At 39.6% G+C, this 23,745-nt stretch overlaps 1 protein-coding gene across 2 annotated transcripts in view; it reads left to right on the forward strand.

Moving 5' to 3' along the window:
• Position 1: 1 nt before the first annotated feature.
• adcy7 (adenylate cyclase 7) overlaps positions 2–23,745 on the forward strand; it is a 53,206-nt gene continuing 29,462 nt past the window's right edge. For both annotated transcript variants that reach the window (XM_041935775.1, XM_041935857.1), the window contains exon 1: positions 2–97. The gene's annotated coding sequence lies outside the window, so the exon portion shown is untranslated. The remainder of the gene's footprint in view (positions 98–23,745) is intronic.

Raw genomic sequence — 23,745 nt, forward strand, 5'->3', positions numbered from 1 at the left:
AGGAGCACAGGGACCACAGCACGCGCTGCTGATCTACACGTACAGGTCGTCTGTGTAGCTAGATCTGTCGACGCGGGGCTTTATTAAAGTGTGTCAGGTAAGACAAGGAAACTTTGTTTAACAGAAAATAATGGTGACTGGTATAACCTCACTTAAAATCCTTGTTGCAGTAGCTACACCGCTCAGGGTAAGGTAAATTGGTACCTCGTTAAACAAAGAAGAAGAAGTTAAAAAGACGTATTTCTTGGTTCAGAAGTTTTCCACTGTAGAGGTTTAGCTTTCGGTCTAGAATTACACAAAATTTGTACATTTTGCCAGATATTCTATGTTAAAATATGTTTTTTTCACTGGGTTTTATGCCGCGTGAAAATCCAGTTCACCTGGCTGCTCTTGTCACCCACCGTCTGTTGTTGAGTTCGGTGCATTTCGGTTAATGTAAACTAGCGTTAACCGAACGGTGAAAGCTAACGAGGCTACTGAACATTGCATCACTACAATTGAGCTGCCGCTGTGGTGTGTATTTCACTTCGACCTTCAAAGTTTAAAATGCGTTATCTCACCGCAAACGTGATGTAAATGTGTTCGTGAAATTGTAGCTAAATAAATTGCTCAAGTGTGAGCATTCAACGAACCCCAAAACCAATATGATCTGAAAAAACAGTCAGTAGATGCGCTATTTCCCTCACAAATGTATGTGTCCAAAATAGAGATTATCCCATAATCCCTGATTCAGTAGAATATGTGAAGCTATGGCGGTGTTTCCTATGCAGTTATGATGAGTTTCTGAGACATATCAAATGGATGTGCTGTGTTTTTGTCAGTTAAATCTATGCAAGTCTACTTGTGTTGGTTTCTTACTTTTGTTGGTGAGTTGGTGATTATTTTCAGGCCAGGAAATGAATGGTTTTTTTTTTCCATACAACTATGCAAAAAGTTCTGCTGCTAATATGCAGCATTTGAAAAAGCTCATTTCTTTGTTTCTCCATCTAGAACATTATGCTCATGGGCTCAGCAGGAGTAGCCCCACTGCCTCGCATTTCAGAGTCACTTGTGATTTTAGTCTCTTTGTAAAAACTGACACATAAAATCAGAGATTTTGGACAATAGAAATGCCATATGACTATAAAAGTTCCTATTTAATTGCAGCTGGTGCTTTACTGGTCTTTCCTTCAGTTCTTGCTTCGCAGATGGCTTTAATGTCAAGCAAGTGAAGTTTTTAAAGGCAACATTGTTTGACTTTGTTGATGGTTAATGACCACAGAGCTGCTGCTTGCAGTGTGGAGCCTGCCATGAGACGGCATGGGAAAGCAAAGTCAGTTGCTTTCAATGAATTCAAAGCAAACGATCATAAATCTCAAACGGTCAGTTCACACAATTCAAATAAATAAATAAATAAATAAATAAATAAATCAAATTTAATCCTTACCGATATTTTGGTTTTGTTTTCCCACATTTTGCAATGTCCACCTCTCAGTCTCCTGCCTTAATCCCAGTAAAACAGGGACAGATCAAATTTTGTTGACGTTCTTCATAGCACTGAAAAATTACTCTGAATAATGCAAGACGTCACTGTCAACAATAGGACTACTTTCTATTGAAGAAATAGTCCCAAAATGGTCAATTTACTGTTTGTTATTTATGTCAGTACATCACAATGGCTGTTGAGAGCCATAGTTTTATGGCTCTTAACAACTTGATCTTATTTTGTTGTTGTGGAGGTGAGATCCTGTTTTTCTGAATGGACAACACTGTTGCTTGAGGTCAACGTTTTTATGAACCCAGCAGTGTCCAACATTTTTTATGAACGTAGTGTTGCAGGCTGTTGATTTTTACCAGCGCAAATGCAGAATTTCAAGTAACAGACATAATTTTAGAAGCAGAGATCATAGTGATTGAATTTTACTGAATAACTATACATTGAATATGTCACCAATTCATCCACATATTGCTAACTATTGCTTTTATTCTGATTAGGGGTATGTGCACATTAAAGTGTTCACATACACGCCATGGTGCCACAACACAACATGTAAACTTCAACTGCAGCCACTCTTTGCTCTGTCATGTTTTACAGAGCTGCAACTAATGATTATTATCATTATCAATTAAGCTGTCAATTATTTTGTCAGTTAATCAAGTAGTTGTTTAGTCTATATAATGTGAAATAAAACCCATCATATGGCATATGATTTATTCACATAAAAATGCTGATTAGAGCTGTTTACTCAAGCTCAATAGCTTTAGTTGTTTCTACTGTGAGCTGTTCTATATTTGCAAAGAATAGAAGAATGAAAAATGCCTAAACCCTGGGATTAGATGATAAAAGCATCCTTTCCATTATAATACAGTGCACATTGATGCATTTGACCTCACCATTTGCATAAGGATGACAGCCATGGCGTGTGTGTGGTGTGTGTTATCATTTGGATGATTACATCACTAATCCCCTTGTCACTTCTGCCCTAGTAAATGGAGGTAGTCTATGGGGTTACCAGTAGCTGCTTTTCTGTGATGAGCAAAGAGCTTCATCACTTTCATTATCTAGCCATCATAGGATATTGAAGTCAAATGTACTTAAATGGTGAGCATAACAAAACTTGTTTGTCACAAATGTCTCTGAGCAACAATGCCTTGGGTTAAAAATCGAAGGGGAGAGCAAGCAGGGCATTGATTTTGAGGTATGGAGTATAATAGGTACATTAGACTACAGGCGACCAAGACCATAGATTCTTGGTCATGGATCAGCGGATCAGTGCACTACTGCAGTGCTTAGGGCCCTTCTTAGAAAAGCTGTAATCTGAATTGTGACACATACATTGGCATTTGCCATTGGTGTGCAATTATCCATTGTGATGCTGTGATGTATGTCATTCTGACAAGAGGGGAAGCTTGTTGTGATTGTGCATGTTATTAGAGTAATTTTACAGTTTGATGGATCTGGACAGACGCTGTCTGTTGGGGGATGTGCAGCAGAGAAACACACATGCTCCCACAAACAGAAAATCCTGGAACAGATCTGTGATCTGTACTGTTCAGAGTGACGCCAGAGTCTACTATCCTCATCGTTGTTTTGTGACGAGTCTCTTAATAACCAGTGGTAGAGTTGTTTTGTGTTTCTTTTTCCTCTGTCATGCAGCCTCAGCTGACCAGGCAGTGGTTCCCAAAGTGAGGTTTAAGTACTTTCAGGGGTCTGTAAGGTTTGTCAAAAACTGAGCATTTATTTTTGAGACTTTTAAATTTTCAGATTACATATTAACTGCCTACACTGTTATGTCCCATCCAGAGTGAAAACAATGATGCATTTGGAGTCCCTGGGATGAAATGAATCAGATCTTTCAGGTTTTTGTGTACTAATGTGCATCCATTTAGCAATTTTTATCATCAGTCTGAATCCCTTGGTGCACTGTTTATCTGACCAGGCTTTGGCCATGGTTGCTGAGTAACAGCTGCTTTTCTCTGCTGAACCAATGAAGCAATAAGAAGCGTTTGGTGTGTTTAGTTTGACTCCTCTTGCCTTTTGTCACAATTATACTAAACAAACCCATTAGTGGTCAAATTTGTTGTTTTTATACATCATCAGTGGTGTTGAAGAGAATGCTGCCCATCTGTGTGGCTTACCTAAACATACACACGCAATTCTGCTAAACACACATACATTCACTACATACATACTGTCTGTGTGCTTGACAGTGACCTTGACAGGAAACATGGGGAACCTCCACAGGAAATGTGAATGTGACTACTTGTTGCAGGTTTTCTTTAGAACTGGGGTTGACACCATCTAGACAGATACACACGCACACACACTCTCTTCTTGCAATGCTTTCAGTATCTTTCTTGCTCTGCAGCTAACTACATCTCTTCTCTGTTGTGGAGGTTAGAAAGAACTCTACCATCACAGATAAGCACGAGACCATAATTTGATTTGTCCAGTAAAACTGAAGTATTTTACATTAATTTTCAATCCCTCACATATGTTAATTTGGTCTTTTTCAGTTTTTCAATCAATTTCGTTGTTGTTAAGGACTTTCATTTGCTTTTCTTCTAAGAAAGGTGTTTTACAAACAAAGTTTATTATTATCAACCCCACCTGACTCCCAAACAGTATGATTTTCTAAGTGCATTTGTGATCTATCAGGATAAACCTGCTGTACCTCTCTGCTGCAAAGACTTCCTGTCTCTGTCTAAGTAGAGAAATGTCATCCAGCTTTCCTGAAATACACACACACACACACACACACACACACACACACACACACACACAGAGAGGCAGGATTGCTCACATAATAAGCATTTTCTGTTGTCATTAGAGCCCATGATGTTTGCAAAATGCTTCTAGGCACTAATAAAGCTGATGATTTCACCAATTTTTACCCTCTCCCCCATCTTTGTCTCTCATCTTTCAGCCTTGCTTTCTCTGATCCACTTTTAGGCAGACTCTCTGCTCTCTCTCCACCTCAGGCTTGAAATGAGAAGGGTTCCTCTTGGTGGACAGTGTGCTAATCCCTGAACACTCACTGGGGACTAATCGGACTCATTAACTCCGACTCTGGTGCTTCCAGCCAGAGATCAGCACTAATCCTTCTTCAGCACAGCCTTTGCTCTGCATGTTATAAATGCTCTTTCTCTTTCTCATTTCCTGTGCTGTTTTTTTCATGCAAGTTAAGAGAGACATCAAACTGAACAGAAAAAAACTAATGTTACCTTTACGAAGTGATTTTTCGATGGCATAGTTGCATAAGAAGACACAGTGGTCCAGTTTCAGCTTCAAACATTGCCTCAAGATTATTTCTGACACAATGTATTCAGAATGTACTTTTAACAGCACGTGTCACGTCAGAGTGTTTAACATAGCAAGGATGTAAATACAGGTATAAAAATGGAGCAAAAACATTGGTCACCAGAACATTGGTCAGTGATTCATTTCCACCAAAATGTCTGGATTGTTTTTACACAGCTTAAGCTTGTTTGATCTATTTAAAGTGAACCTAACCTCATCTCAGTACTCACTGGTCTAAGTGTTTGAGGCTGGAGTGTGGAGTGGCGATGGCCTTTACTTGGTTGATGCCTCTCTCCATCTCTCACTCCCAGGATTTCCCCCACATTGTGCTGAGAAATCGTAGGAAGCTTCCCCACTGTAGGAAAAATAGCGAATACGAGAGGGGAGCAACTAGGCCTGGGTTCTCTAAAGTCACTCCAGGTTCAAAGGTTTCTGTCATTGACGTCATCAAATCTGCGGGAGACTCAGACTCTCTGTTTTAACTGTCCAGTGGAATCCGAGCAGACTTTTTTTTTTTTTTTTTTCTTTATGTTGAACGCTTTTACTTACCCTAATCTATTGACAGATTGAAAGACAACACTCTTTGTAAGTTTGCAGCCATGCAAAGTCATGCTGCTAACATTAGTAACTTAAAATACAATCATTACTGATTAGGAAAAGACTTGACATCAGACAGTCAGTCAGTCCGATACTAAAGCCCTGTAGACTGGTTTTCTTTCTGCGTGGAGTTTGGATCTTCTCCCTGTGTCTATGGTTTCTTCAAGTGCAGACATGCTTGTCGGGTCAACTTTAAACCCTTTAAATTGTCTCCTAGGCGTGAATGTCAGTGCACAGTACTTGTCTGCATATGTGTTAGTCCAGCGACTTCCCTGCCTCTTGTTCAATGCATTCTGGGAGACACCTGAAACAGATATCAGGATCATTAGGCACAGACGATGAATGGATGGTTCATAAAAATGTAAAGACTGAGACACAGCTGTAATAGATAACCAGGTTTAAAAGAGGAAAATCCTTTGATTGTTAAAACTTCTCTGTCCTCATTGTATCACTATAAGTCCTATAGAAGGGCTTGTGTTCACAGACTATGAATTTTTACTTTTATTTACTGTATAACAAATGTGGTTATTATTGTGATTCCACTTGAAATTGTGCATCATTATTCACTGTAACATAGTGACCACTAGATGTTGTACTAATCTGCTATTGGGTGCTTCTTTGGGAATATTGCAATTCATGGTCAGCACCTTAAGGCCACCAGGGCTCCCCAAATCATTGCTTTTAATGGGGCTTAGGAGAGCCACACTCATTACCAGTTCCTAAAACACTCTTCTGTCTGACCCCATTCGTCTTCTTCCCCTGCTTCAATGTGTGTGGTACACATGACTGTACTTGACCGTTGCACTTTGAGTCACAAAAGTGGCATCCCCAATAAAATTTTATGTTAGTCCATGTGAGATATGGTCTGACAAGATCTGCAAGAATATGTTTGCATGTCATTTATTTTATGGCATTATGCAAGCTGACATCATTAACCTACACTAATAGTTGTGGTTTCTGTGATGATATTTCAAATGCTCTGACAATTTATCTTTGCCAATGTAGCATCAATGTACACCTTATGACATGTTTTAGCTGAATACCTTGTATGTTCAAGTGCCATTCTGCATATTCTTGAGTGAGCAGGTCTGGATAAAATGTGTAGTTGAATCTATTGTGGTTATTGTCCCAACAAAAAAACTACATGGTCTATGAGAAGATTAGAGTATATCCTTGTTTGAACACATTTGCTTTTTGTTTTTTTTAGGTAGCGTTTTAGGTGTACTCATGCTACAAAAAATGGTAGCACTATATCCCCGTCTGTATACATAGTATACATGTGTACGTCCTATACTCTATTCACATCACCTAACTTCTAATTATTAGTCACTCTTGTTCAAAACTGCTAATGTATCTTGTTCAGGAAAGCTCTTGAGTGGCCATCAAAGCTCTGCCCTCTTTTACTTCTGCTGTTTTGAGAGAATCAGAGCCGCTGAGATGGGATGCTTTAGAGTGCCATTAGAGAAATGCCTCTTCATCCTATTGTCTATTAAATTGTTCAATTTCCTGGGCACCTTCCCTGCCCCCAGCCCCTTTGTCAAAACAGTAATTACAATCTTCCTTCGGCAGTTTAGTGACACACACACTCAAGGTGAATCATTTATTTATCACCAAAAACATACAATCAATCATAAATTTCGAACTCCTAAATCAGATTGTGCATAATATGTCTATAATGCACTGGGATGAGACAGTGTACTCGCCCTACAATGCTTTGAGCTACATGGAAACATATGAAATAACCTTGTGTGTCTTACTTCTAGTTGGAATGCTGTGTCGAATGTTGAAATACCCTGCAGCCAGTAGGAACTGATGCATGCCTTCTCTGAATGCTCGTTTTGAGTGTGGATGGTGCAGATGTGTGGGTGTCTTGCTCGCTTTTTTCCCCATTTCAATTTCTGTTTTTTTTGTGCTTGTGCTGTGGTTCAAGGACATTATGTAATGCTTATGAGAGCACCCCATCTGGAGAAGTGCCATTGAGATGCCGAGTTTGCAGAACTCACTTTCGAACTGAAAAACGGCTTACCTGTGAAAGACATTAGCAACTGAGGACACTAAATGGAAAGAGGAATTTGCAGTGTAGCGGGTAGACAGCTCTCAGGCATGAAGAAACTTATTACCCATTTTGAAGGTTTTTGGTGAGTGTTAATTTCTGAAGATATATTGTTAATAATACTTGACCTGGTCTCACAGAAAATCTAAATTTACCATAAAACATCACTTCTATTGTAGATCTTGATAAGGGTCATGTTTGTAATTACACTGTATAGTGAATACCCAACGGACTGCACTTGGCTGTTGTTTTGTGCTATTGTATGAGAGTTTGCATTCGCTCTTTCAGAAATGTGTACTGTTCGCATGGGAGGCTCACGGCACTTTGCTGCACCAACAAGCCACTCATTGTGCTCAGCTGGTTAATGAGTGATTAGCCAGGATTGGCTCTTTGGTAGACAACCTATCCATTGAATACAGTGGAGACCCCAATTTCAAATGAATCATATAGGGATGTCCTGAGCCAACCCGAAGGATCTGTTTCGGGGCTGATATCGTATATATTGATTTGGGGTTGGGATTGTACCCGTTAAAGTAAAGCAGTTTCTTTCTTGACTGAACTTGTCTTTTGTCCACCTCAGACACACCAACCTTGGCAAAATACACTTAGTACATCCATGGCTTATATCTTACAGTCTCTTTTTTCTCATTTCTCCTTCATTTTATGATTTTATCTTTATTCATGATTTTCCTTTTATACATGTTGTATGAGTGTTGTCGGAGAGAGCCTGAAAACAAGAATTTCCTGACCAACAACTGCTTCATTGTAATTGTGCATATGACAAAGACCTTGAACTTACACTAATTTGCTACACTCGGACTGTAACAAATCTGTTATTTCTCCTCTTTAATGACCCAAGATCAGTGACCAATACATTCAGCTAGCAGATTCTTGCCTTTAGCCTGCGCTTGCTTCAAAGTATTTTTGGCTCCAGGTACTGAACTAGCTCTTTGAATCCTTCAGTCTGACACACTGATTGACTGAGACCCATATGCTGCCATATGGCACACCAAGTGGGTGATAGCCTTGGACTGGCGTGCATCAAACTGCATGTTTATACAAGCCTACAGACTGACACACGTAACTGGTCAAAAATGTTCATGGTGGATAACCGATTAGCCAATTAACAATTAACCATAACAGGTTAAACTGGAGCATGTGAGCAATTCACTGGCATCGCCTTATATTACATGTGGAAGAATCATTCTTATATCTATAATACAGTTTATACTGCAGCCACAATATGGTGAGAATGACATGACCATAGGACAGTATTATCCTGGTTGATGAGGATGTATAGTATCGTATGTATTAGATTGCTTGAAATCTTTGAAAAAGATCTCACATGTCATGCCATTAATCACTTCCTCATTTTGACGATGCACCCTTTTGACCTTGCTATGGCAACCACTGTCTTTAAAAGATCTGGTTTCTGATTCTGTGAGACACACACACACACACACACACACACACACACACACACACACACAGTGTCCTTTGTGAGACTGTTAGCATGGGCCACTGCTGTCACCATTTGGGATGCAGTGGTCCAGTGGAGCTACTCAAAGCTTTAGGCTCAGATGTCACATAGAGTCAAAAGGATGCTATTCTGTTAATAACATGGTTAGCCAGCCTATCCTGTAACACCATCCTGTCTTCCAGTTGATATGAGAATGGTACTGAGCAGAAATGATTTTTTTTGAGTCTACGTCCCATTTTTTGTCAGTATGTGAGAAAGGGATTTCACCTTTACAGCCTTTAAGGGACAGTTACTGCTCATTACTATGGCAGAAACCGTAGGTCCATAAGTCAATAAGAAATGTTTGGTTCTGTATCTTTGCTTACCTATTCTAACTAGATCACTGTTTGTCCTCACATAACTTAAAATCAGTGGTTGCTTTCATAACAGCATCCATCTGTGACTAATTGTGCAGTGGCTGCAGCTTCCCTTTTTATGAAGCTGTCCTTGCAGCGCTGTTAGGGAAATGAGTCACGGTTGCCAAGGAAGTGAGATGGTGTGTGTGGTCGACTGTATGTCACAGGGTACGTTTGGCCTTCACTCAAGAGTGAAAACCTTTGCACTTGTTTGAGGTTAGAGCTGTGTAGAAATGCGTTCAGATTGGGAGAAATTAAAAGAAAAATGGAAAGAGGAGCGTAGAAGAGTCCAAAAACAGTGGGTGGAAAAATGTCTGTCTTCGAGCTGTCGGCTCATTTATAATGTTCTAAAACTTCAGGGCTTAAAATGTGGTGCAATCTGCTCTAGATTTATTGATAGTCAGATGTCAGTCCGTCAATGATTGCTGACAGTAATATTGACCCAAAAGCTCTCTGTGTTCCTCTATCGGATGAAGCCTGAAATGAAACCTTGTGATGCAAGAAAGTGTGTCTCAATACAAGGTGGGCAGATTTGGAAGCTTATGAACAATTATTGATGGTTTTAGTGAATTTGGGAGTTTCTCCTTAGTAAACTGTACAGGATACCCAAAGCTGCTTCTTTAAGCACTTTAAAGGAAGGTGTTTGCTAAAAGGCAGGTGGATAGCCGTCACTGGTCAATCAATCTGGTCGTATATTATGCCTTTTCCATGGATTTCCTTGTTGCTGAATTAACATGGGTTCTATTTGTGGTGGTTTTACTTGGTTCAGTAATAGTTTTTATCACAGCTGTATAAACATTTTTACACATGAGGAGGTGCATGGAAACTTCTACTAAATCAAATACAGTATAAAATGAATTTTATATGAATTAAAGGGTGTGCCTAGTGACATTCTATATTTTTCTAATCAGCAAATCCTATAAAAACACCCAAGAAGTCCCCAAATGTCCCCGAATGTCATCATACTTTAAATATCTGATTGGTCTGATTGTTTTCTGTTTTTAAGGAGTGTTATCCCTCTTTCCATAACCTACATCTAAAAAATGACCATTTGTTTTTTTTAACTATCCATCCTCTGTTATATGTACACACAATCATCCTTTTTAGTTCTGCTTGGGGTCATACCCTCAACACATAGGATGAGTTCTTCACACCTGGATGAGTTTTTCTATATGCAGCACAGGGTGAGACTGTGACTCACATTTGGGAAGGCCTGTAGTGCAGCTCCAGTCATCTCAAGCCAGTTCCTTAGAGAAATCAAGTGGGAGCCAAAAACCCTTCTTCCCACTCAGCCACAGAAACCCCAGGAAGGGTGCTACTCCATGCAGACATTCCTAACTATGTGCTTTCCTCCACATTTCTTGGCTCATAGTGCCAAAACATGGGGGGTGACTTTTACAAAATGTAATTCTAGCTGTGCCCTATACTGTATGGCTACCACAGACAAGGCCTCCATTGAGAGTCACTAAGAGTAGCATGCCATTGGACAAGGCAGAGCCAAATAAAGACCACCATAAAGAGGCTCAACTAAAGCTGTTCAAGACAGGTTAGATTCCAGTTGTATGAAAAGGCAGTACTGGAACACAAATGGTAAGAGTGCTAATGAAGACATTCAGTAAGGAGACAAGGATGCTATTAGTTAAATCCTCAGGCTCCATCCACTCCAGTCATCCATAGCTCCCCAGAGGCTTTTTGAGGTAATGAGATCCCTCTGTGCTCCTTCTGCGTCACTCCCACTGTCTGACCTCTCTGCTTCTGCACAGCTGTAATTGAAGGCTTAGCAGAATGTGCCATGCCATGCAGCGCTTATAGCACATACAGTCAGCATTTCTTTTCCCTGTTACACATGTGTTATTTTTTTAGCACAGCTATTCAGGCAATTCTACACGTCTACACCAGAGAGTTGCTCCATCATTAAATGTTTAGCTTGAGTCAAAGTCAAACCGTTTAGAATATTTTACTTCAGTCATTGCTCAGTTCCCATGGACCAGCTCTAGTTCGGAAGGTTGTGCATTGATTAAGGGCAATGAGTTGTATTCCTAATACCTAATGCTTATTGTCCCTGTCTTTTTTGGCTGAAAGAAAACAAACACATTGATGCAACGCTGCCTATCTATGAACCACTGTACTACCAATCAAAGTTTCATACTTATGGCCCATGTGCAGCTCTGCTTGGTCACTTACTGTAGGTTTCAAGTGCTTGGCTCAAGGGCAACTTATCAGTCATTTTTTAAGGGATTGGAGAGTGTTGCTCAACACCCTGTCACCTCACCCCTCTTGTCATAGCATTGTTGGCTGCCATCAAGACCTGTGCCTGAACCATGTTGTTTGGCTCTGGCTAGATTCTGTAGTGCATTTAAATATATTTGAGGGTGTGTGGACAGGGTGGGTGTGACAACACTCATTGCTCCTCTATCTTTGAGCCAGAGCCAGGCAACAGTTAACCCATGCAGACAGGCTGACTCCTCCCTGCATGCACACCCAATGTCATGGAGAGTCCACGCTTGAAGCCAGTTTAATCAACTACATGGATCCTTTTAACTGTTGTCTTATTTGTTTCTGTGTTGACACATATTGGCAGTATTTTTGGTATGCAATTAAATCTTACAGTGCCATTGCAGGATTCTTGTATTGGATTTCTTGGGTGGCCATGTCGATGTTCCCACCTCCTGTATGTTAATGCAAGGACAAAGAAGACCTATACCCGACTGGGATAAAAGACACAAAGATGGATAAGGTTTTAAAATTAATTCTCAAAGCTCAGAGTTGTACCAAGGCAGACAGCACTGTACAGTATAATCAGTTTAATTTCTTTATTTATATAGTCTGTTTCATTCACACAAATCACTTTAGTGGACAAAGGAAGAAGAAAGAGAAGTCGATCAGTTTTTTATACAGAGGTTCATACTTCTCCCCCCAGATTCCCCCCTCCTCTGCATGCAGATGCTTTGACTAACAATGTGCTAGTGCATCCTTCCTGGCCTCCCACCCACAAATGTCTGCAACAGCTGTTGCAAAGAAAATAAGATGTCTTGGAAAAAAAATGTCTCACATGAGCAAGTTCAGGCAGGCAGATGGTGACCACAGAATCCAAGAACAAGTTTATTTAAGTCACAAATTTGTGCCTCTGAATACCAGCAAGAAGTAATGCTACCTAAAGTACATTACAGTGGTATTCAAAATTTTGGCCAAAATTCTGATTTGTCGATTGGTCTGTTGATTTATAAATCAAGTTAATCCCACCACAGCAAACTTTAGCATGTTATTTTGACATATTTCTGCACGTTTTGCACACTTTTCTGTGCTTAAAATAATCAGTTGGGAAAAAATAAAGCAGTGGTAGGGCATTTGCAAAGGTTTCAGTCAATGCTAAGTAAATTTTTCTAATTTTCAAAAATCACAGACTCCAAATGTTTGTCAGCATCTATTTTTCCCACCTTTGTCTTAAAGTGCTGAACTATTCTGTTTGTAGTGTATGTGCTGCGTATTTGAGATTAAACCTAATCTACGTCTTGGTACTATGTGTAGAGTAGGGTTGTCAGTTTTGGTTTATTTTGCTTTCAATAGCCTGACAGCCATTAACCAGTAACTAACCAGTTCATTTTGAGCTGAGGACCATGCTGGATTGCATCTCCCTATCAGTAATGGTCTGGAAAATTTTAATGAGGGCAACAGTTTTTGAAATTAATCCAGTATTGAGCTAGAGAGCTGCAGCTATCTTATCTACGCTGGCTAGCTTGATTTTCAGCACATCCTTCATCTCCTCAAATTAATTTTCCAGTATTTAGTTGCAGTAGCTCTCGATGGCAGAAGGTAGTCAGGCGCGAGGTACCGAACAAACTCTTTAAGTCCTTTGCCGTCTACCACACTGATTGGTGCGTGCGTGCGTGCGAGCGTGTAAATTAACCTGTAGACTGACGTGTAACCAGCCACAAATATTCTTGGTGGTTAACTGATTAATGATTAACCATTGACATCACTAATGTAGATGACTAGATGGTGGCTACCAAACAAAACCTGAACATAGTAGATCTACTGCACATGCATGTTCTAATTTCATGCAAAATTTTAAAATCTTTTCTTAATAATAAAACCAAATTTGTTATGTGGAAAAAGCCTATATGTTGCATTCATAATCTGTTGTGATGTTTATTGTCTAAGGTCATATTGCAGTGGCAAGTAAGTGCCTTCATATGGCCACAGTTACATGAAATGTTGATATCCTCACCTTTTATTTTTGCAGTACTGCAACCGCACATGTACGCCCCATAAGGTCCTTTTATATCAGTGCCTTGTGTTGGGCATTTCGTTTTCTCTCTCTTTTCTGTAGAACTTGTGAGACCCTAAGTCAAGTATTCATCATAACATTTTAGGGTGGGTTGTTCCAGTGTCCCATAACTTTTAGGTCAGTGTTTTTGTCCCTTTGAAATTTCTTTTAGCAAGACACTGAACCTCTGCTGTACATGTACCATGGCTGTGGCTCTTACCTGTCCCTGCACTCTGCAGTGATGCACTTCCAGTATATGCTACTCAGATGCAAACCTGCATATTTATAATTGCACCTCATGCAATGTGGTCATTTGAGCACTGTGAATTTTCAGTTAAAAATTTAATCAGAATCTCAAATATTAATGTTTCTCACCTGAATACTCGGGATGTAACTGTAAAGTGTTGCTTTTGCTAAAAGGTGACAGATATGGCCTTGTGAGAGGCAGACATTAAAATCCTGTTTTAAACCAAAGCCAGCTTTGGTTTATGTAATATTTCGTTACTGTTTGCAGTACTTTCGTTGGAGACCTTGAAGAGTTGGAATGCTATCATAGCCACATCACTTGATATAGCACAAGAATTAAATATTGCTGGGGATGAAGTTACTGTCTGCATGGTCTCACCAAGGGAATTTTAATCCCCTCAATCTAAAAGCTTTAGTGTGATGTCACACTAATGCGCCACTGTATGTGAACGTTAGATCAGCCAGTATGAGAGTTGCTGTTCTGTGTGTGGGAATTGGTGGTCGAGTCTTATGTCACATGCTGAGGACCACAGCAGTGCAGTACAGACTACATCTTTAGTAGGTGGTGCTATATTTCTTTGTCAGATCCACGTATGATTGCTATCTGATTCAGTGAATTAAGAGTTTATTTCAGCCAATCTAAAATGAGTGACGATTGTTGGAACATAGAAAGATGAACCAAGTAGGATTTGGTGACTTATGTTTTGTTTTTGTCAAGCTTGAATTAAGTGTTTTATAAGATGAGAAAATTACTGTTTCTGTGAAGGGAGTCTGGTGGCTTTATGACAGCTGTCTGATTCGAAAAAACAGATCTTACTCTTTAACAGGAAGGTCTATCTCTGTAGAGATCCCTTCCATAATTTTGTCAGACACTTAGATTAACAATCTGAGCCTGTCAGTGGCAAAAACACTTTAAGTGGATGTACACTGATGGCGCGCAAACATCTGGAGGGATAACATTGCAGTCTGTTTCGTGGCTGCTGGCTGCAGTGCTATCACTAAATACTGGAAAAGCTTCACTTGGTCACTTGGACACAAAAACATTGGAAAATAGGGTCCATAATCAAATAATATGTGACAGCAGAGGGCAAAGGTCAAGCTGATGTAATAGGCTATGAAAACCTGCATTCATTATGGATGCAGCACAAAGAAAAAAAACTTCAGAAGAGTGAAAGATGAATGAAAGAATGTTTTGCTGCCATTTTGTGTTTACTAGTTAATGTTAGACAGGAGATGGCGTTGGTGCTGGCAGCTACCACCAACTTCTTTGGTGGGATGTTTTCTTGCCTGTTACTCAATGCATTACTCAAGACACCTTAAATGTCAATTTGACAACTTTGACCATTACTTTTGTTTTTATTGCCTCTCTTGAATGACATTTGCTTCAGTGATGATCGGATCCTTGAGTGCTTAAAAAAAACCCTTCATGAATTTCAACTGGATTATGTGAACTGCAATTATTCAATTCCCTCGCTTGGAGAAAAAGTGGCAATGCATTGTTCTAATGTGTTCCTACTACACCTATGCACATAGGATAATGCAATCATAGTCTGGAGTATGTCTAATGAACAAACAATACAAGCTATAGACTACACACACACACATAGTTGATACTACATGTCTGCAAGCAGATTGGTAACCTCCCATTTTTTGTGATATTGTGTAATAGGTATAATGCAATCTTTTGTAAGTGTTGTGTGTAAATCATTGCTGTCCCCATCAACCTTAATTTGTTTTTGATGTTGAACAAGACCTCACCCTGTTGTACAAACATTCATGTTCTAGTATTGGTAATCTAAAATATATGTAAAGACAGAATACATGTACACACAATGGGTTTGTAACATATTTTAAGTCAGAAACCCTAAATTTCCACTGTACTTGTAAGTATTTTACTATATGCTTAGTCACCTTTCTCTGTATGTTTAGTATGGGTAAATCAGCTATACACGAGTTAATCTTTACTGTCAAATATTCTGCTATGAGCCTTTGTGATTTCACAGATAAACATGTTATTATGCATCCCATTTTCTTTCAGCACCGTCTTCACCCATGAGAACCAGTCGCAGAAATAAAGATGTTTTTTCATGATAGGCTTGCATCTTTCAGTGACTGTTGCACAGGAGGCAGGTCAGACATCGCAGCTGACAGTTGAGGGTCTGGTGGTCATATAGAGTGTCTCATACACAAGAAGAAAAATTGTCTTGCGGGTCAAACTATTACAGCACTGCAGGGATTTTCCTACGTCTAAATCCCTTGCAATGTTGCCCATTCCTGGAGTGGCGTCTATTGTCGGTACTTCCCAAAGACAACAGAGAATGTGTTTAATGAGGACGACCATCATGGAATATGTTTCCCTCCAATGTCTGGCAATTGTGTGAGTGGAATACTTAATCCTTGCTTCTGTTGCATCAGAGGGCCTTCCTCATAAGCACTGCAGGCTGACTTGTAAATCTATGTACTCACACACTGCAGTGTAAGACTTTCTGATGTTTCACATTTTAGCCTCTTGTGTTTAAAGGAATGTCATCCTCCTTAACAAAATCCTATTGGACAGCAATGGTCAAACAGTGCAGTTGTATGGGTGCATGTACAGTGTGAATCACGAACACAGTTAAAACAACACTACTTATGACATTATATTGTAGAAAACATGCTCCAGATGGCCCTGTCAGCAGCCAGGGCTTTATGGTTGCCTGGAAAATTACCATCATCAGGCTGATCTGAAGCTGCCACCCGTTTCTGTTGCAGCAGCTCTGCATGATATCCACGTTAGGTTTTGTTTAGCTGTGTAAACAGCTCTCTGCTGTGCTGGTTGCAGATGTTGAGGTTTCTCTTTGAATGGCAGTACCGGTAGTAAGCTGGCTGGCGTACTAAGGGATAATTATGGTTTTCTTATTGGTGGTGGAAGGGGCAGAGGGGCCCTACTGCTCCACAGTTACAGGATGGAGCGGGTCCAGTTTTGAAACCTGAAATGGGATGTGGCTGGCTGCACCAGCTGGAAACAATGGATTCTCTCACTGTAGCGCATTCTTTCCACCCTGTTTTTCTTCTCAGGATTCTTCCAAATTATGTATCTTTTGGGGAAAAAAAGAAGAAAAAAAAGAAACAAAACATCCCATGCAGCTCATCATTCAGTGCGTATGATTGTACCGTACCTATGTTTTATACATGCTAAAGTTTTTAAAACCAACAAAAGTACTGTGAATCTGTGCTGGATAAAAAAAGGCTACAATAATGTTTCAAAAAATAATCCCACAACATGTATAGAGAGGGTGAAACATTTTATTCCCAATAAAGACTCCATCAATTGAAGACTACAACAAGAATAGATACACATTCACACACAACAGTAAGTCAAAGGTTCAGAGATTAGCAGTACGTTCTGTTTGCTGCTCTTTAAAGAGGACATCAACAGTCTGTGCAGTAAAATCTTTTTTCTTGTCAGGGATGTATCTGCCAGAGAAGAGAGGATTCCCCTTGAAGTAGCTGTTGTTACACTGTTTTGCAAGGCCTCTTGGCACCAAACAATTAAAAATAATTTTCTTTCTTAACCAAACTGATTTCATTGAACCACAAACCTCTTTTGAACCTTGTCTCATTTTTTATGACTTTGCTGACATTATGACTTGGGTGACTGACAGATAACATTTTTCCTTTGTGAGTGAGCAGGTGTTTTCAAACTGAAATGGCCTATGAGAAGGAAATGGAGTAGACTAATTCAATGAGTGCTATTTCAATATTAAATTTGCCCCATGGTGGATATGTTTGGATCTAAATTCTATGTATCTTTAAATCAATAAACCCCTCCTTGGACTGCTGTTTGTATCAAGCAGTAAAATTGATGGTTTCACTTGTGGTGGTGGACCTTTGCTCCAGTTTGTGGAAGTAAATGTGAAACACTTGAGCAGTAATGTCCAGCTTCCGAGCACGTGGTGCTGTTGGTTGCACTTCCTGTATTTATTATAAGCAATGGCATTTGAAGCTTAAATCAGTGCTGAGATAGCGTCCTGTTAATATTGTTAGGTCTCAGCAGCTCCTCCTGGTGATTCCAGCTAATTCAATGTCAGTAGACAGTACTGGGAGGAGAGGAGAGGAGAGGAGAGGAGAGGGAAAATGACAGGACAGAAGGCCTAATCTAATCAGCCCCATGCATTGCTGTACATACATCAGTCATCTGTTTATGGAAGTGCTCTGCGTATGAGCAGGCTCTTGCAAGATTATCAAGATTATGTAGCCTACCCTGCAACCCAATTCTGACTGGGATTCAGTTTTTACCCATGTATGTACAGAAAATAACACTGGATAATTTTATCTTTTTAAGTCACTGATTATGTCATGGCAAGTACTAATTCTTGCAATATAAAATGCCAGAACTGGTCAGTCAGGACACTTAAGTACAGTGGTAGTTATTAAGCACCTCTATTACAGTAGTTTTTATGTGCATGTACAGTATATATATTGTATATATATTTTTAAAGTTGTGTAAAGTTTTCTTACTTACCTCAGGTCAGCTTTGTGTAGTGTGAATTACTAAAATTTCCTTAAGGAGATCAATAAAAGTACTTTATCCATCTGAACTTTTCACAGTTATTTACTGCAGTCAAAACACCAGTTTCTCAGTATCAGTCTTCAATTGACCGTCTTTCAGATTCCATGAAGTCATTGTCCAGGAAACAATACAGAATTAAGCATAAATTACAAACATGCGAATTGGTGCTGATTACTAACTGCACATTGAATTTAGAAAGGTGGGCTGTTAAGGTTCCTTGGCAATAAAATCTCTGGGTATAAACTGGGTTGAATGCTGGGTTAAACATTTCCTGGCTTGGTCGGTATGAGTCTTACCATGGACAGAAAGGTAATTCAATGATAGTAACATTTAACTGACCAAATAAAGTAGACAGACAAAAATACATACAACATAAGACAACCGACATGTGAGGTTTCCAGAGGGAACCGGCATACATAGAGAACTGAATCTGAAATTGACTGTATTTGATAAGTATTTAATGTTCAGTGTATTTCTATGGTTCTATCAAAGTACACTATGGAATGGAGTCTTTGCTAACAGTGACAACCAGAGATTATCCTGTCTCATATGAATTTGTTCAATGTAGATTGAACTCACTTTCAGTCTATGCACATTGACCATAAGAATGGATCATTAAGAGACCAAATGGCGTGTTTCAGTGTTTTTTGCCTTGAATGCATGATGGAAGCAAGCCAGCTCAACAGCTGATGTCTGCAAGCCTTGTTTCTTTGGTCCAGCTGACCTTTACAGTCTTTAAACCTGGTTCTGTCGAGCATGGGCTGAGAAATGTGGCTCCCTGTTTTCTCTCACAGAGGTCATTCTTTGTGCCTTTTCTGTCCAGTCCTATTGAATGCCAACACAAAGACGGCCATAAAGCAGAGTTATTTGCTTGGGAAAAAGACCTGCCTGTTTGCTTTCTGTGAAAAGGCTTTGAATAGGGCATAGGTTTGGTGAAGATCTCACCAGATTTTCAGACGAGATTGGTTTATTACCAATGAGACGATTACTTGGCATAAAGGAAATGGATTGTTCGTTCCCAGGCAGCATTCAACTGGAACGTTTCCAGGGTATATGAGTCTCAAATGAGGAACTTTCCATTGAAATTAAAATCTCAGGGAAACATTCAATCATGCTCAGGTATTAGGAAAATTCAGAAATTCAAGCTGAAAGCAAGCACTTGAACCTCATAGTCAGTGTTTCACTGCAAATCTGATGTGCTAAACTACAAATCCAAAACAATAGACAATGTGTCAGCATTCAGACCTTTAGGGACTGCACTGTGTCTAGATGCTTGACAGATCTCCTCCACTTGCTTTGTTTCCTGTTAGACAGCTTGCATTGCCTGGTATTTTTTAGGATGCCCTGCAGATACCTACTCCTGCTTTGTTTCCTGGGAGGCTAAACATGTCACTCTGCTTCTTAGCAGACTGCATGTGCATGCTTGTGAACATACTAGGGTTACCATAGATGAATATAGTGTAAAAAGCAGTTATATACAGAAGGACCTGTCATCTAGATAAGTCTCTTGATGCATACAAACCAAAAGTTCCCAAGGTGCAGTACACATGTTTTATATTGTCATGTGAATAGTGAAAGCATAAAAAAATATTGACGTAAACCTTAATTACTTCCAATATTCAACACTAAGCATTACTTGACAAGCAAATTTCTGCATTGTGTACAACAAAACCACCACAGAAATTATGAGTTAGTATAATAAACAGTATGCCAAAATGATAAAAAATAAGAAAGGAGCTCCAGATTGGCAATTTTGATGACTTAAGTAATGTAAAGTCTTTAAATACACTATGAAAAGCAGCTTTCAGTAATTTATTCATCTCCTCCAGTGTAATAGAAGCCCACACAAGATGGTTTGGTTTCTACGCTGATCATAGTCACGTTGTTGCTTTTCTGAAGCTGTATACAAAATACACACACACACACACACTCACACACACAGCTCCCAGTTTCTGTTACACTTCGCCGCCTCTTTTCTTTGACGCGAGGGTCTGTATGTTCCTGCGTCTCAGCAGCGAGCGCACAGTGACGTTAGTTGGTTTTGTGTGGCTATTGTTCCAGGATTCAGTGACGCCAGTTTACATGGCTGCTATGTGATTCCCTCAATTGCCAAGCTTTCGTAGTAAAAGAACTGGCAGTCAGTGCACAGCACAGTTTCAGCTATTCATCAGGGCTTGCTGAGAGACTCGGCTCTATTGAAGCGTACATCCCTGTCTCTCTGTTCTCCCAGCTCAGTGCTACAGCATAACCAAAGGTCTGATGGTGCTGCTTTTCTGCTATGGTAACTTTAGAGTTGGATCATAAAAAGCACCATCAGGTCTGGGAGCTTTAACATCGGGTAAATAAGAGTTCTTTCAGTGTCAAATGGCTGTCTAAAGACTAGTGAGACACTTTAAATGCTGAAGTCCTTGAGCCAACAGACCTTGATCATTGATTTCGGAACATGCTATTAACCTTTTCACTTCCTTTCCTTGTATTCAGTCATCGTGGAAAAAAAATGGAGGAGGTTAGGTTAGAGGCATATTGGCCTTGGGCCACCATTACACTTCAGCTTGTTTCCTGGTCATGTTCTGTCTTGTCACTTACTGGTTGATAAGTGTGTTACTGAGTTTTTAAGAAACCATACACATTCTGCTACTGGATGGAAGTAAAAACACCTACATGAAAGCCATCATGCTCAAAGAATCAGCTGATGGGTCCTTTTTTACTTGTTTTTACTTGTATAGTTTCTTCTACGTAAGGAGCTAGATTAGCAGATACAAAGAAGAAGCACCATCCTGTGGTCCATAGATAAGTTGTTCCCTCAAGGACTACAGTAGGTATGATAACACCTCCCTTGTTCCCTCTCTGACACACACAGTCTGGATTGTCTCTGTTGTGTTTAGAAGGACTTCATGTGCCGAAGCTAAACAGTCCCTCAATGTGCTAAATTGGATTCTGTCTGTATCTCCCTTCATTTTTGCTAAATTGTATTGCTTGTGTTTTGCTTTCAAGTGTTGCCTTGATCCATGTCCTGGACTATTAATTGGTGCTTTTACCATGTATGTGATCATTGAAAAAAAAAAAAAGGCTGACTTTTTCAGGGTAGAAATGATACCACGGCCAAGCAGCCAGTACTGTGGATGCCCTGGGGTGTGACTGTAATGCTCCTTCTACCACATGGCCAAATTGGCGTGCCATGTCTAACCCTACCTGGCTGTTGTGTCCTTAAAATAAATTATACATATTGCTGAATAGTGTTAGCCGACTACGTACTACAAAGAGTTTATATTGTTGCTGTGAGATCTGACTTGACACTTATCTGTTTATGCCATTCAGTAATATTCAGTTTCTAGTGATGTTAATAAGTATGCGGCCTTTGGTAAAATCCAAAAGGACGCAATAAACTAATTGTCAACATGTTCAGAGGATGTACTGTATTTTTTTCCCAATGCTACAGTGAATTGACAATGTTGTGAGTCTGTGTTTAAATTCGGTGTGTATCTGATCCACCAACCAGCCCATATTTTAGTGAGAAATCTTGATTTTTGAAACTGTTCGCCACTCATTCCCATGGTCAACTCCCACTATAGCTCAGCTAACCAGTGGAGGCGATAAAACCCCAAATCTGTAAAGTATTTACAGAAATACAGTTTATCTTTGTGGATTATATTGCAGAATTGGCAACAAAATTGTCGACATATGATGCCTTTTATTTTGTGTGTCTAGAGTGATGTGTTTTTCCCAGATGCACAAAAAATTGTTGGTTTGTTATATTTCTTAATGGGAGTTAATTAATGGTGTAATGTTTTCCCGGGGAGATCTGTTTAAGCTGCTAAAGTTTGATAAGGTTGTCAGACATTAATTGACTGCAGTTAGTTATTGGTTTGATCAATGGTTTACAGTCTAATAATGTGTGTTTATACTGATTACTAATTGTACTCAGTTTCTAATTATAATATAGTTTGCAGTAAACGGCCTCCCTTAGTCTGTCTGCTTTTAAGCTACTTTTCTATGTGCTTATGTTCTTGAAGGTGTTATTAATGACTCTTGAAAGTCATCATTCTCGTTGCTTGTTTAGCCTACCTTTTATAAGTAACATAACCATTTATTCACCCAGAAACAGCTAATATCTCTCTCTATAATATGACCTGTCTCTCAGCTGCTGTGTATCTCTGTGTGCCGAGAAGAGATCAGTCGTCTCGCCTTGAGAAGCTTCTCATCAGTATTTTTAATGTTTAACGTGTAAAAAACTGTTAAGTGTTTTTTGTGACTCGCTAATGATCTCAGACTCAAATGCTAATCATTGCATGGGTGTTGAAACTTGTTCAGATTATCTTGATCACCTTTAGCCCATTTATAGGATTTATTAACAATCAATATAATGAGTTCACATCAATGAGACAGCATTTTGTGGAAAAGTCAAATATTCAGTTTGACTTTCAGTATTCAGTTTTTTGTTTTCGTCTTCGTAATATGTAATTATCCCTTATTGCTACTGCACCACTGGTTTTGACCATGATTCATATTATCAGAGGCCAAATTGGCCTTGCCCTAGAAATGACTGAATTCCAGTCCTGCATATTTGTTCCTTGCTATGTCTACCATTTATGATGACATTTATAGTAATGCGTGCATAAGAATATGCAAAAGCGCTGCATACTCAACAGTAGGCATACAGGGAGTAAATGATTCCCCCAGATTAAACAGTCTGTAAACATCCACTCAGAGCCCCTTCTTACAGGTCAGCTGTTTCTTATTGATGCGAGCAGAGGACACAATTGAGCCACCAGCACTACGTGCTTTGTTTTGCCTCTCTGCTCTTGTTCTGGCTTTTATTGCCCTCAAACTGCCTGTGGTGTATTATCTGAGGCTGGGGGGAAGCCGGCTGGATGTTCTTCTGTCCAGCAGCAGCAGTGCAAGGGAAAAGTTGAAGGTGGTTGTAAACTGCTAGCAGGTCTCTCATGACACTTCTCACTGTGGCAGTGCATTTCATCATTACAAGATGGAAGCAGTGCGTCTCACTCTTCACTTCCACACAATGCGACAGGTGTTTGTATGTCTTGTCCCTTGTCTCTTTTTATGGCAAGTAGCATCTGTCGCTGTTGCTATGTGAGGGGCAAACATGAATCAGTGCTGTACACACACTGCCCACAGCGATATTAAGAACTGGAGGAAATTAGGTTTCTATTGACAGCGGTGCGAAGTTCACATAGTTTCCATTGAGCTACAAGACAGTGTCTCTCCCACTCTCCCGAATGAATATATGGAGCTCTTATTAGCTAGAACTGCAGTTACACACAAATTCTCCCCTCTCTAGTTTTTTATAGAATTTAACTGAATTTATAATGTCAGCATTTTTAGAAGAATTGCAGCAGGTTATTCTATCACCATAA

Source organism: Chelmon rostratus, chromosome 1 (assembly GCF_017976325.1).
Source record: "Chelmon rostratus isolate fCheRos1 chromosome 1, fCheRos1.pri, whole genome shotgun sequence".
In the NCBI taxonomy this organism is placed as follows: domain Eukaryota; kingdom Metazoa; phylum Chordata; class Actinopteri; order Chaetodontiformes; family Chaetodontidae; genus Chelmon; species Chelmon rostratus.